Genomic DNA, 10,512 nt, shown 5'->3' with positions numbered 1-10,512 from the left:
TTGTTCTCATTGGTTTCAAAGAACATCTTTATTTCTGCCTTCATTTCGTTATGTACCCAGTAGTCATTCAGGAGCAGGTTGTTCAGTTTCCATGTAGTGGAGCGGTTTTGATTGAGTTTCTTAGTCCTGAGTTCCAGTTTGATTGCACTGTGGTCTGAGAGACAGTTTGTTATAATTTCTGTTCTTGTACATTTGCTGAGGAGTGCTTTACTTCCAATTATATGGTCAATTTTGGAGTAAGTACGATGTGGTGCTGAGAAGAATGTATATTCTGTTGATTTGGGGTGGAGAGTTCTATAGATGTCTATTAGGTCTGCTTGCTGCAGAGATGAGTTCAATTCCTGGATATCCTTGTTAACTTTCTGTCTCCTTGATCTGTCTAATGTTGACAGTGGAGTGTTGAAGTCTCCCATTATTATTGTATGGGAGTCTAAGTCTCTTTGTAAGTCTCTAAGGACTTGCTTTATGAATCTGGGTGCTCCTGTATTGGGTGCATATATATTTAGGATAGTTAGCTCTTCCTGTTGAATTGATCCCTTTACCATTATGTAATGGCCTTCTTTGTCTCTTTTGATCTTTGATGGTTTAAAGTCTGTTTTATCAGAGACTAGGATTGCAACCCCTGCTTTTTTTTGTTCTCCATTTGCTTGGTAAATCTTCCTCCATCCCTTTATTTTGAGCCTATGTATGTCTCTGCGTGTGAGATGGGTCTCCTGAATACAGCAGACTGATGGGTCTTGACTCTTTATCCAGTTTGCCAGTCTGTGTCTTTTCATTGGAGCATTTAGTCCATTTACATTTAAGGTTAAGATTGTTATGTGTGAACTTGATCCTGCCATTATGATATTAACTGGTTATTTTGCTCTTTAGTTGATGCAGTTTCTTTCTAGCCGCGATGGTCTTTACATTTTGGCATGTTTTTGCAATGGCTGGTACCGGTTGTTCCTTTCCATGTTGAGTGCTTCCTTCAGGGTCTCTTGTAAGGCAGGCCTAGTGGTGACAAAATCTCTAAGCATTTGCTTGTCTGTAAAGGATTTTATTTCTCCTTCACTTATGAAACTTAGTTTGGCTGGATATGAAATTCTGGGTTTAAAATTCTTTTCTTTAAGAATGTTGAATATTGGCCCCCACTCTCTTCTGGCTTGTAGAGTTTCTGCCGAGAGATCTGCTGTGAGTCTGATGGGCTTCCCTTTGTGGGTAACCCGACCTTTCTCTCTGGCTGCCCTTAAGATTTTTTCCTTCATTTCAACTTTGGTGAATCTGGCAATTATGTGTCTTGGAGTTGCTCTTCTCGAGGAGTATCTTTGTGGCGTTCTCTGTATTTCCTGGATTTGAATGTTGGCCTGCCCTACTAGGTTGGGGAAGTTCTCCTGGATGATATCCTGAAGAGTGTTTTCCAACTTGGTTCCATTTTCCCCCTCACTTTCAGGCACCCCAATCAGACGTAGATTTGGTCTTTTTACATAATCCCATACTTCTTGCAGGCTTTGTTCATTTCTTTTTCTTCTTTTTTCTTTTGGTTTCTCTTCTCGCTTCATTTCATTCATTTGATCCTCAATCGCTGATACTCTTTCTTCCAGTTGATCGAGTCGGTTACTGAAGCTTGTGCATTCGTCACGTATTTCTCGTGTCATGGTTTTCATCTCTTTCATTTCATTTATGACCTTCTCTGCATTAATTACTCTAGCCATCAATTCTTCCACTTTTTTTCAAGATTTTTAGTTTCGTTGCGCTGGGTACGTAATTCCTCCTTTAGCTCTGAGAAATTTGATGGACTGAAGCCTTCTTCTCTCATCTCGTCAAAGTCATTCTCCATCCAGCTTTGATCCGTTGCTGGCGATGAGCTGCGCTCCTTTGCCGGGGGAGATGCACTCTTATTTTTTGAATTTCCAGCTTTTCTGCCCTGCTTTTTCCCCATCTTTTTGGTTTTATCTGCCTCTGGTCTTTGATGATGGTGATGTACTGATGGGGTTTTGGTGTAGGTGTCCTTCCTGTTTGATAGTTTTCCTTCTAACAGTCAGGACCCTCAGCTGTAGGTCTGTTGGAGATTGCTTGAGGTCCACTCCAGACCCTGTTTGCCTGGGTATCAGCAGCAGAGGCTGCAGAAGATAGAATATTTCTGAACAGCGAGTGTACCTGTCTGATTCTTGCTTTGGAAGCTTCCTCTCAGGGGTGTACTCCACCCTGTGAGGTGTGGGGTGTCAGACTGCCCCTAGTGGGGGATGTCTCCCAGTTAGGCTACTCAGGGGTCAGGGACCCACTTGAGCAGGGAGTCTGTCCCTTCTCAGATCTCAACCTCCGTGTTGGGAGATCCACTGCTCTCTTCAAAGCTGTCAGACAGAGTCGTTTGCGTCTGCAGAGGCTTCTGCTGCGTTTATTGTTTACTGTGCCCTGTCCCCAGAGGTGGAGTCTAAAGAGACAGGCAGGTTTCCTTGAGCTGCTGTGAGCTCCACCCAGTTCGAGCTTCCCAGCAGCTTTGTTTATCTACTTAAGCCTCAGCAATGGCGGGCGCCCCTCCCCCAGCCTCGCTGCTGCCTTGCAGTAGATCACAGACTGCTGTGCTAGCAATGAGGGAGGCTCTGTGGGCGTGGGACCCTCCCGGCCAGGTGTGGGATATGATCTCCTGGTGTGCCTGTTTGCTTAAAGTGCAGTATTGGGGTGGGAGTTACCCGATTTTCCAGGTGTTGTGTGTCTCAGTTCCCCTGGCTAGGAAAAGGGACTCCCTTCCCCCTTGCGCTTCCCAGGTGAGGCAATGCCTCGCCCTGCTTCAGCTCTCGCTGGTTGGGCTGCAGCAGCTGACCAGCACCGATCGTCTGGCACTCCCCAGTGAGATGAACCCAGTACCTCAGTTGAAAATGCAGAAATCACCGGTCTTCTGTGTCGCTTGCGCTGGGAGTTGGAGACTGGAGCTGTTCCTATTCGGCCATCTTGCTCCGCCACCCTTTATTCTTGTTTAACTGTTTTACTTCAGAAAGCCAGACTTCAAACTCTGAGATTTTTTCCTCAGTTTGGTCTATTCTGCTGTTAATGCTTGCAATTGCATTATCAAATTTTTGTAGTGTGTTTTTAAGCTCTATCAGGTCAGTTACATTGTTTTCTATACTGGCTATTTTGTGTGTTAGTTCCTATATCATTTTATTGTCATTCTTAGCTTCCTTGGATTGAGTTGCAATGTTCTCCTGCGTCTGAATGATCTTCATTCCTACCCATATTCTTAATTCTACTTCTGTCATTTCAGCTATCTCAGCCTGGTTAAGAACCTTTGGCCTAGTTGAGAACCCCTGCTGGAGAATTAGTGTGATTGTTTAGAGGAAAGAAATCACTCTGGCTTTTTGAGTTGTCAGAGTTCTTGCACTGGTTCTTTGTCATCTTTGTGAGCTAATGGTGCTTCAGTCATTGAAGTTGCTCTCCTTTGGATGTGTATTTTTTCTTGTATTATATTTGAAGACCTTGGGGGTTTGATTGCAGTATTTCATGGACTCAGTCGACTGACTTCTTTTCTGGAAGATTTTAAGAGGCCAGTGCTCAGCTCGGAACTCCTAGACTGCATGTTCTAACTCTGTTAGACTGGTACCAGACCCCAGCTTTGTTTTCTCACTCCTCGAGAGTAGGAACCTGCTGCACTATAGGGGCCAAGTTGCTCCTAGACTGTTGGTCACAACACTCCAATGGGTGGTGCCAGTCAAAGCAATCTGTAGGGCAGTGGCAGTGGAATTCATCCTCGTTTGTATGTGTCAGCAGCAGCAGCAACGTGATGGGGTGCATGCTCCTTGACTGTTGCAGGGTGCTAGTGGGTGCTTGGTTGCTGACCTCCATGTGGGCATTTGTAGCAGTAGCATTGGTAACACAGCTTGGGGAGGCAGGTGGCTTTCGCTGGTGATTGTGCATGCATTCACATTGGTGGTGGTGTCAGCATGGGAACAGGGTGCTTGTGGGCATAGGACTGTGTGCACCCTCTATGCTCATTCATGCAGGCAGCAGTGGCCACTTAGGAGGCGGGAGGATCCATTGTTCTCTGTGTCTTGTTTCTCAGTGGAGGCAGTGTTGGCACAGGGCTGGGCTCTGGCAGGGGCGAGACTGACAGGCTCCAGATGACAATGATGGTGTGGTCAGGAAGGAGGTACAGGGTGCAATCACTCTGGTTACAGTGGCAAGGCAAGGTGCATATGCACATAAGCACTATCAGGGAAGGGAAGGCAAGGTCCAACTGTGCACACACTTGCTGGCAAAGTGATGTGGGGGGTGGCTGTGGGTAAGCACATTCAGGTAAGGTAGCACAGGGGAGGCTGAAGTAGTGGGAGGGCAGGGGTGGACTGGTGCATATCTGCAGAGGCCACTTTGCTGGAGCACTCTGCCAGTCAGGCATAGTCTTCCAGTGGAAGAGCTATAATCTAGGATCCCAGCGGGGTCTTGGGGCTTCACTGTAGGCAAATATGGCCAGGCTTGTGCCCCAACAGAGGCCAGCAGTCCGAGGTGTGCTCAGGTTAGACTGGCACCATCTCATGGGCAAGAATGCCCTGCAGAATTCAGGACCAATAGTTCCCCTAGGATTGAAGTCTGCCATGGGAGAAAGTTGAGCCTAGTCAGATGGGCATCTCTGGATGTGCTGTACTACAGACGCTCTGGCATCAAACACTCTGGACTTTTGCACTGGCTGGAGTTCTGCCCCTACCATTTCTCTAACCATCTCTCCCTGCCAACTCAAGTGTCTGTGGTGGTCAATGGTTCTGCCAGGATTCTCGAGGCCTGTGGCAAGAGTAGATTTCTCCTTGCCTGTTCAACTCTCCCCTTCCGCAAGAGTCGTTTGGGGCCAGGAATGAGGCCCTGTGTACAGCAGCCCCATGCAGAGTTCCCAGCTTTCTCCTACTTCAGTCCAGCATTTGTGTCTTCCCACCATTTGCTCATAATGTCTTCCCTCTGAAAATCTGCTAGGAGTGTGCCAGTTTTCCTGATGTCCCAGTCTCTTGGTGGCCAATGTTCCTCCTTGCTGTGTCTAGTCAACCATTTTGGAGAGACTCAGAGAGATAAGGTTTCTGTAGTTCTCTAACATGGCATCCCTATACAAATTCTGCTGAGCAGCATCGAGGCATTGCCACTCCTCCAGAGAGAATTCTATGGCCACATCCCTGAACGTCTACAGTCCCTGCAGGTCACAGGGTCACAGAGGCTAGGCCTCTAGGAGCAGAAGACACAGAGTAGTGAAGATGAGACCTGGAGCTCTGGCTGCAGTGAGAAACCTATATATATTCTTAATGTAGTACTGAAGCTGGCAGTGTTTGAAATCAAATGCTTCACAAAATGCCATGCACATGGTAAATATTCAAATGCAGGAATTGCTGTTACTACTTCTACTACTGCTGCTCCTACTGCTACTCCTACTACTACTCCTGCTACTACTACTACTAGAGCTAGAAACTGCTGGAGGCAAGGTTGAATTCATGTCTCCTGACTGAGCTCAGTTCTCTTTGTTTCCATTGCTGCTTTGCATATAATAAGAACACAATTAACAGTGGACAGTGGAATATTTGATTCCACTTTCTTTTCCTCCTTCTGCATCCTCTTTTGGAGTCATGTGGCCAGGGGAGGGCATAGGGGATTTTAGTGAGCAAAAGACAGGACTGGTTTTTCCCCCTGAGCAGACATATATGTGTGCAGCACCAGAAGTCTAGTGTTGGAAGCTACCTTTGACATCATTTCCTCTGCAAATAATTTCTACAGCACCATTAGGAGGTTCACCCAGCTCTGCCTGTCTACACCCTTCTTCAAAAAGCTGCCAGTCCCAGCACTGTTTAGCCCAGTAGTGAGAACTTTCTTCTGATGCCTTTTGGTACTTTTGCCTTATTCTCCCTGACGAAAAGACAGTTTTTCTAGCAGGGACAGGGAGCATTCCAGCTCTGACAATCCTCTTTCTCTCTTGTTTTATATGAGGGATCTGGCAGCCAAAGCAATCACCCAAATTTCCATGCTTATCACTTTTCACTCTGTTCCTTTTGGCTTTGGTTTTGGGTATTGGCTTTGAAAATATCATTTTGCCATTAATGCTGGGGTTAATGAGTAACTAAGAGTAGCTAGTTTTACAATACAGAATATGTTATAGAGATGAAAAGGTTTTTCTTTCTGAGACATGCAAATGGCTTCTTGGACATGCTTTATAAGTACGTTTTTTTTTTTTTTTCTTTTTGGGAACTTTCAACATCTCTATCAGCAAGTCAAGAGTTCCAAATCACTATGAGGTCTGAACTGCTAGCTCCAGGATCCAAGGCTTAAGTGTAACCATCTGATCATTGGCTTCCTACCTGTCTCAGCAACTTTTACAGAAAGAGAACTATGGTTACAATACGGAGACTGGATAAAGTGTGAAAGAAATGAAGATGAGAAGGAGGAGATAGAAGACAATGTGGCCTGTTTGGAGCTGATGCAGTAGTTCAGGCCTTGGACTTGATGCAGTGGCAGCAGGAATGGAAAGAAGGGAGTTTTAAGGTATTTAGAAAGTAATATTCACAGGGCATCATGACTCATTAAATGTGGGCAATAAGAATGAAGAAAACCCCTAACACAATGCCTAGATTTTTGGCATGAGGGTTTCAGCAGACAGTGATATGATTGCCTGAAAATGTGGAACAAAGGAGAAGGAGAAGGCTTGAGGGTATGATGAGTTTACTTTTGGAAACTTTGAGATTGAGATATGTGTGGACCATCCTGGTGGATATATCTAATAGGCAGCTGGATAAATGTCTAGGAACACAGGAGAGCAATCTGAGTTAGAGATATGTAGTTTTGTGAGGTAGAAGTTGAGTTTCTGGGAGTGGATTATATCACCCAGTAAGAGGATAGAGGTCTAAGGAAGGAGCCCTGTCCTGACTCCATGGATCTCTTCACTCTGACCACTCATGTCCATGGTTGTTGGTGATTTCACAACTGACCCCCTTACTCCATTGCCTTGTACTCTTCCAAGTTCAGAGCATGTAACACTGTATCTTTCTGGCTTCCTCACTAGCAATTTAGAATTAATGCACATGGATATTAAGAGTAATAGTGTTAAATGCCTTGCAACTTAAAATGACTCTTTAGATGATAATGATGATAAGATAAATCTAAAATGTAGACAGTTACATCTTTATCTTCTTCTTGTTCAAAAGTACTTCTGTGGCTTCAATGCATTGCACAAATGCATGGATTTCAACATGTGATCTTGCACATGGCTCCACAAACTCCCACCCTTCCTTCCCAACAAAACACATATTGTGAAAATTGTTCTCTTTTTTCTTTCAGTCGAAGAAAGTATGAATCTTCTCTCATCTCATCTCTTATAGATTTTATCTTAAGAAAAAGCCAAATTAAAGAAAAACACAATCCAAAATTCTAATCTACAGATAATAGTGTATGCCAAGGGAATACTAGTTTTACCTAAGGATTCCTCCTTCTTCAAAAGGCTGCCTCTGATTAAAATAACCCGGGAGGCGGAGCTTGCAGTGAGCCGAATTGCGCCACCGCACTCCAGCCTGGGCGACACAGCGAGACTCCGCACATGTACCCTACAACTTACAGTATAATAATAATAAATAAATTAAAAAAAATAAAAAAAATAAAAAAAAAATAAAAAAAAAAAAGTGCTTCAATTTCCATGAATTTAATTTACTCGCAGCAATTTCATAATTTTGCTATTACATCTAATTGAGAGGCCATGGCATTATTTCCGTGCCCCAGCAAGCCACTTCTCCTACTCCCTGCCCACATGAGATGAATCATCAGTTTTTCAAGGGAAAGAGACATCCACCACCCAGCCACTGGTGAATGCATCATCGAAATTTGCTATTGTTTTTAAAATCAAGGTAGTAGATTATTATGTTTCTCTGGCTAGGAGTATTTCATTCAACAAAGTTCCCCTAATGGTTCTCTTACCTCATCTCTTTTTTTTTTCCATTGCAAATGACAATTCTTTATGGAGACAAATGTTTTCTACCAGCCTACAAAATATATTCATGTCATACTTCAAAACAGGTGGAAGTTTTCTGTATATAAAATATGTTTGAGATAAAAGCCAAATTCCCTATAATCATCAAAATTTTGCATACTTCTCTTTATTATTATTGTTGTTGTTATTATTATTATTATTATACTTTAAGTTCTAGGGCACAATACCTCATCTCTTATAGAGTACCTTTCTTCTAAAATGTCACCATTCCTCTATCTGGTTCTCTTGGTACTTAAGCTTCATGCTACAATTCACTGTGCATCACCTAACAACTCTGAAGGCAAAGTAATCACCTACCATTTGTCCCAACAAAATGCTACTCTGTATAAAATGTCATTAATTAATTCTGACTTTGCATTCAACCTGTATTGGGGTTCATTGCAGATAACCCACATAGAAACACTTTCTTTTCTCTTGTGAGCATTTTTGCAGTTTTGGCCATGCTTTCCCTTGAGGCCTGCTCCAGAACCCAAACTCAGATCCTGGGGTGTTTGGGATTCAACCTCACAGGCACCTCAATGATAGAGATCTTGCATGGCTTTCCCTCCCTTGAGGCATACTCCAGGACTCAAACTCAGATCCTGGGGTGTTTGGGATTCAACCTCACAGACACATCAATGATAGAGATCTTGCATGGCTTCCAGCACATGATCTATTCACTGAATTTTCCAAAGCAGAAGCTAGAATTGCAAATGGGAAACACTCTCTTCGTTGGAAAGTGGCTGGAACCACTTTCAAAGTTATTGGATGATGTGAAAACATGTCAAAATCCTCTCTGAGATCTACTTCCCCAATGTTTCTGGATTCCAGTAGGAGATAAAAGGTAATATGGAAAGGAAAGCCAAAGGAAAAGTTGTAAGCCTTATCCACACCCTCAAGCTGAGCTTCATCATGGTCTTCTTAGTGAACTCGATTTGCTTTAAAGGTAAAGCCCTAAGTGTCAATTTTAAGATCAATGTTAAGATCAATGAAAATAGAAGAGGAAGCTCTGGATCTCTTCTCACTGGACGAAACAGGTATCCTCAGACCACAATGACATGCTCCCCTGGCCATTGCTGCACATTATATGGGCGTCTCTCATGGGGAGGTATGGGTCACACAGCTCTGTGAGTTATTCTAGGAAATTTCAATGGAGAGGGTACTTTCAGAGAGATGGGTGATAATGGCATGAATATCCTTCTCACGTCTCTTTAGAGCATAAGATTTTCCAAATAATTTGGTGAGGTGGGAAAAGCCTGCATTTGGCAGGTGTCAGATTTGGGTTTAGACTCCACTGTGACCTTTACTTTTTGTGCACTCTGAGGCAAATTACATAAATTCTTCTATCATGTTTTGTTAGTCTTCTCAGGCTGTCATAAAAATATCATTGACTGAGTGGCTTAAACAATAGAAATTAATTTCTCACAGTTCTGTAGGCAAGGTACCAGCTCATTTAGCTTCCAGTGAGGGCTCTCTGCCTTGATTGCTTATGGCTGCCTTTTTGCTGTGTCCTCACATGGCCTTTGCTTGGCACCTTACATGTGGAGAGAAAAATCTCGGTCTCTTCTCCTCTTCTAATAAGGACCCCAATCCTATCAGATTAGAACTCTGCCTTTATTGTTTAATTTAATCTTTAAACTATCTTCTAAAAGCCCTCTTTCCAAATACAGTCATATTGGAGGTTGGAGCTTCAACATATAAAGCTTGGGGAAATATAATTCAGTCCGTAATACATGTGCTATGCACAATAGTTTTAATTTTGATGTAGTCCACTTTATTTTTCTGTTCCCTGCACTTTTGATGTCATATCCAATAAATCATTAACAAATTTAATGCCGTGAAGATTTATTATTATGTTTTCTTCTAAGAGTTTGGTGGTTCTAGCTCTTACATTTAGGATTCTGATCCAATTTCAATTGATTTTTTTAGTGTGGAATAAGGTATTGGTCCACCTTAATTCCTTTGCTTTTGGATATCCATTGTTTTGTAATATCATTTGTTGAAAAGTGTGTTCTTTCTTCATTGAATGTCTTGGCATATCTGTTGAAAATCATTTACCATGTATTTGAGGGTTTATTTCTGGGCTTTCTGTCCTATTTTATTGTTCTAATATGTCTGTCCTTATGTCAGTACCATATTTTTTTGATTATGGTAGCTTTGGAGTATGTGTCAAAATTAGAAAATGTGAAACCTTGAACTTTGTTCCTTTTCAAGATTGTTTTGAATATTTGGGGGCTTTGAAATTCCGTATGAATTTTAAGACAAATTTCTGTATTTCTGCAAAAAGTATTGTTAGGATTTGGTAAGGATCTGTAGATTGATTTGTGTAGTGTGTACATCTTAACAATATTGTCTTCATATCTATGAACAAGGGATGTCTTTCCATTTATTTGTGTCTTTGTTAATTTTTCAGCAACACTTCATAGTTTCCAATGTATAAATATTTCTCCTTCTTAGTTCTATCGTATTTTACTTTTTATGATGCTATTGTAAATACAATTATTTTCCTAATTTCCTTTTCAGATTGTTAGTGTCATTTATTCACATAATATCTTGTA

The sequence above is a fragment of the Theropithecus gelada genome, chromosome X (assembly GCF_003255815.1).
Source record: "Theropithecus gelada isolate Dixy chromosome X, Tgel_1.0, whole genome shotgun sequence".
Taxonomy (NCBI): domain Eukaryota; kingdom Metazoa; phylum Chordata; class Mammalia; order Primates; family Cercopithecidae; genus Theropithecus; species Theropithecus gelada.
This window is presented reverse-complemented; position numbering follows the sequence as displayed.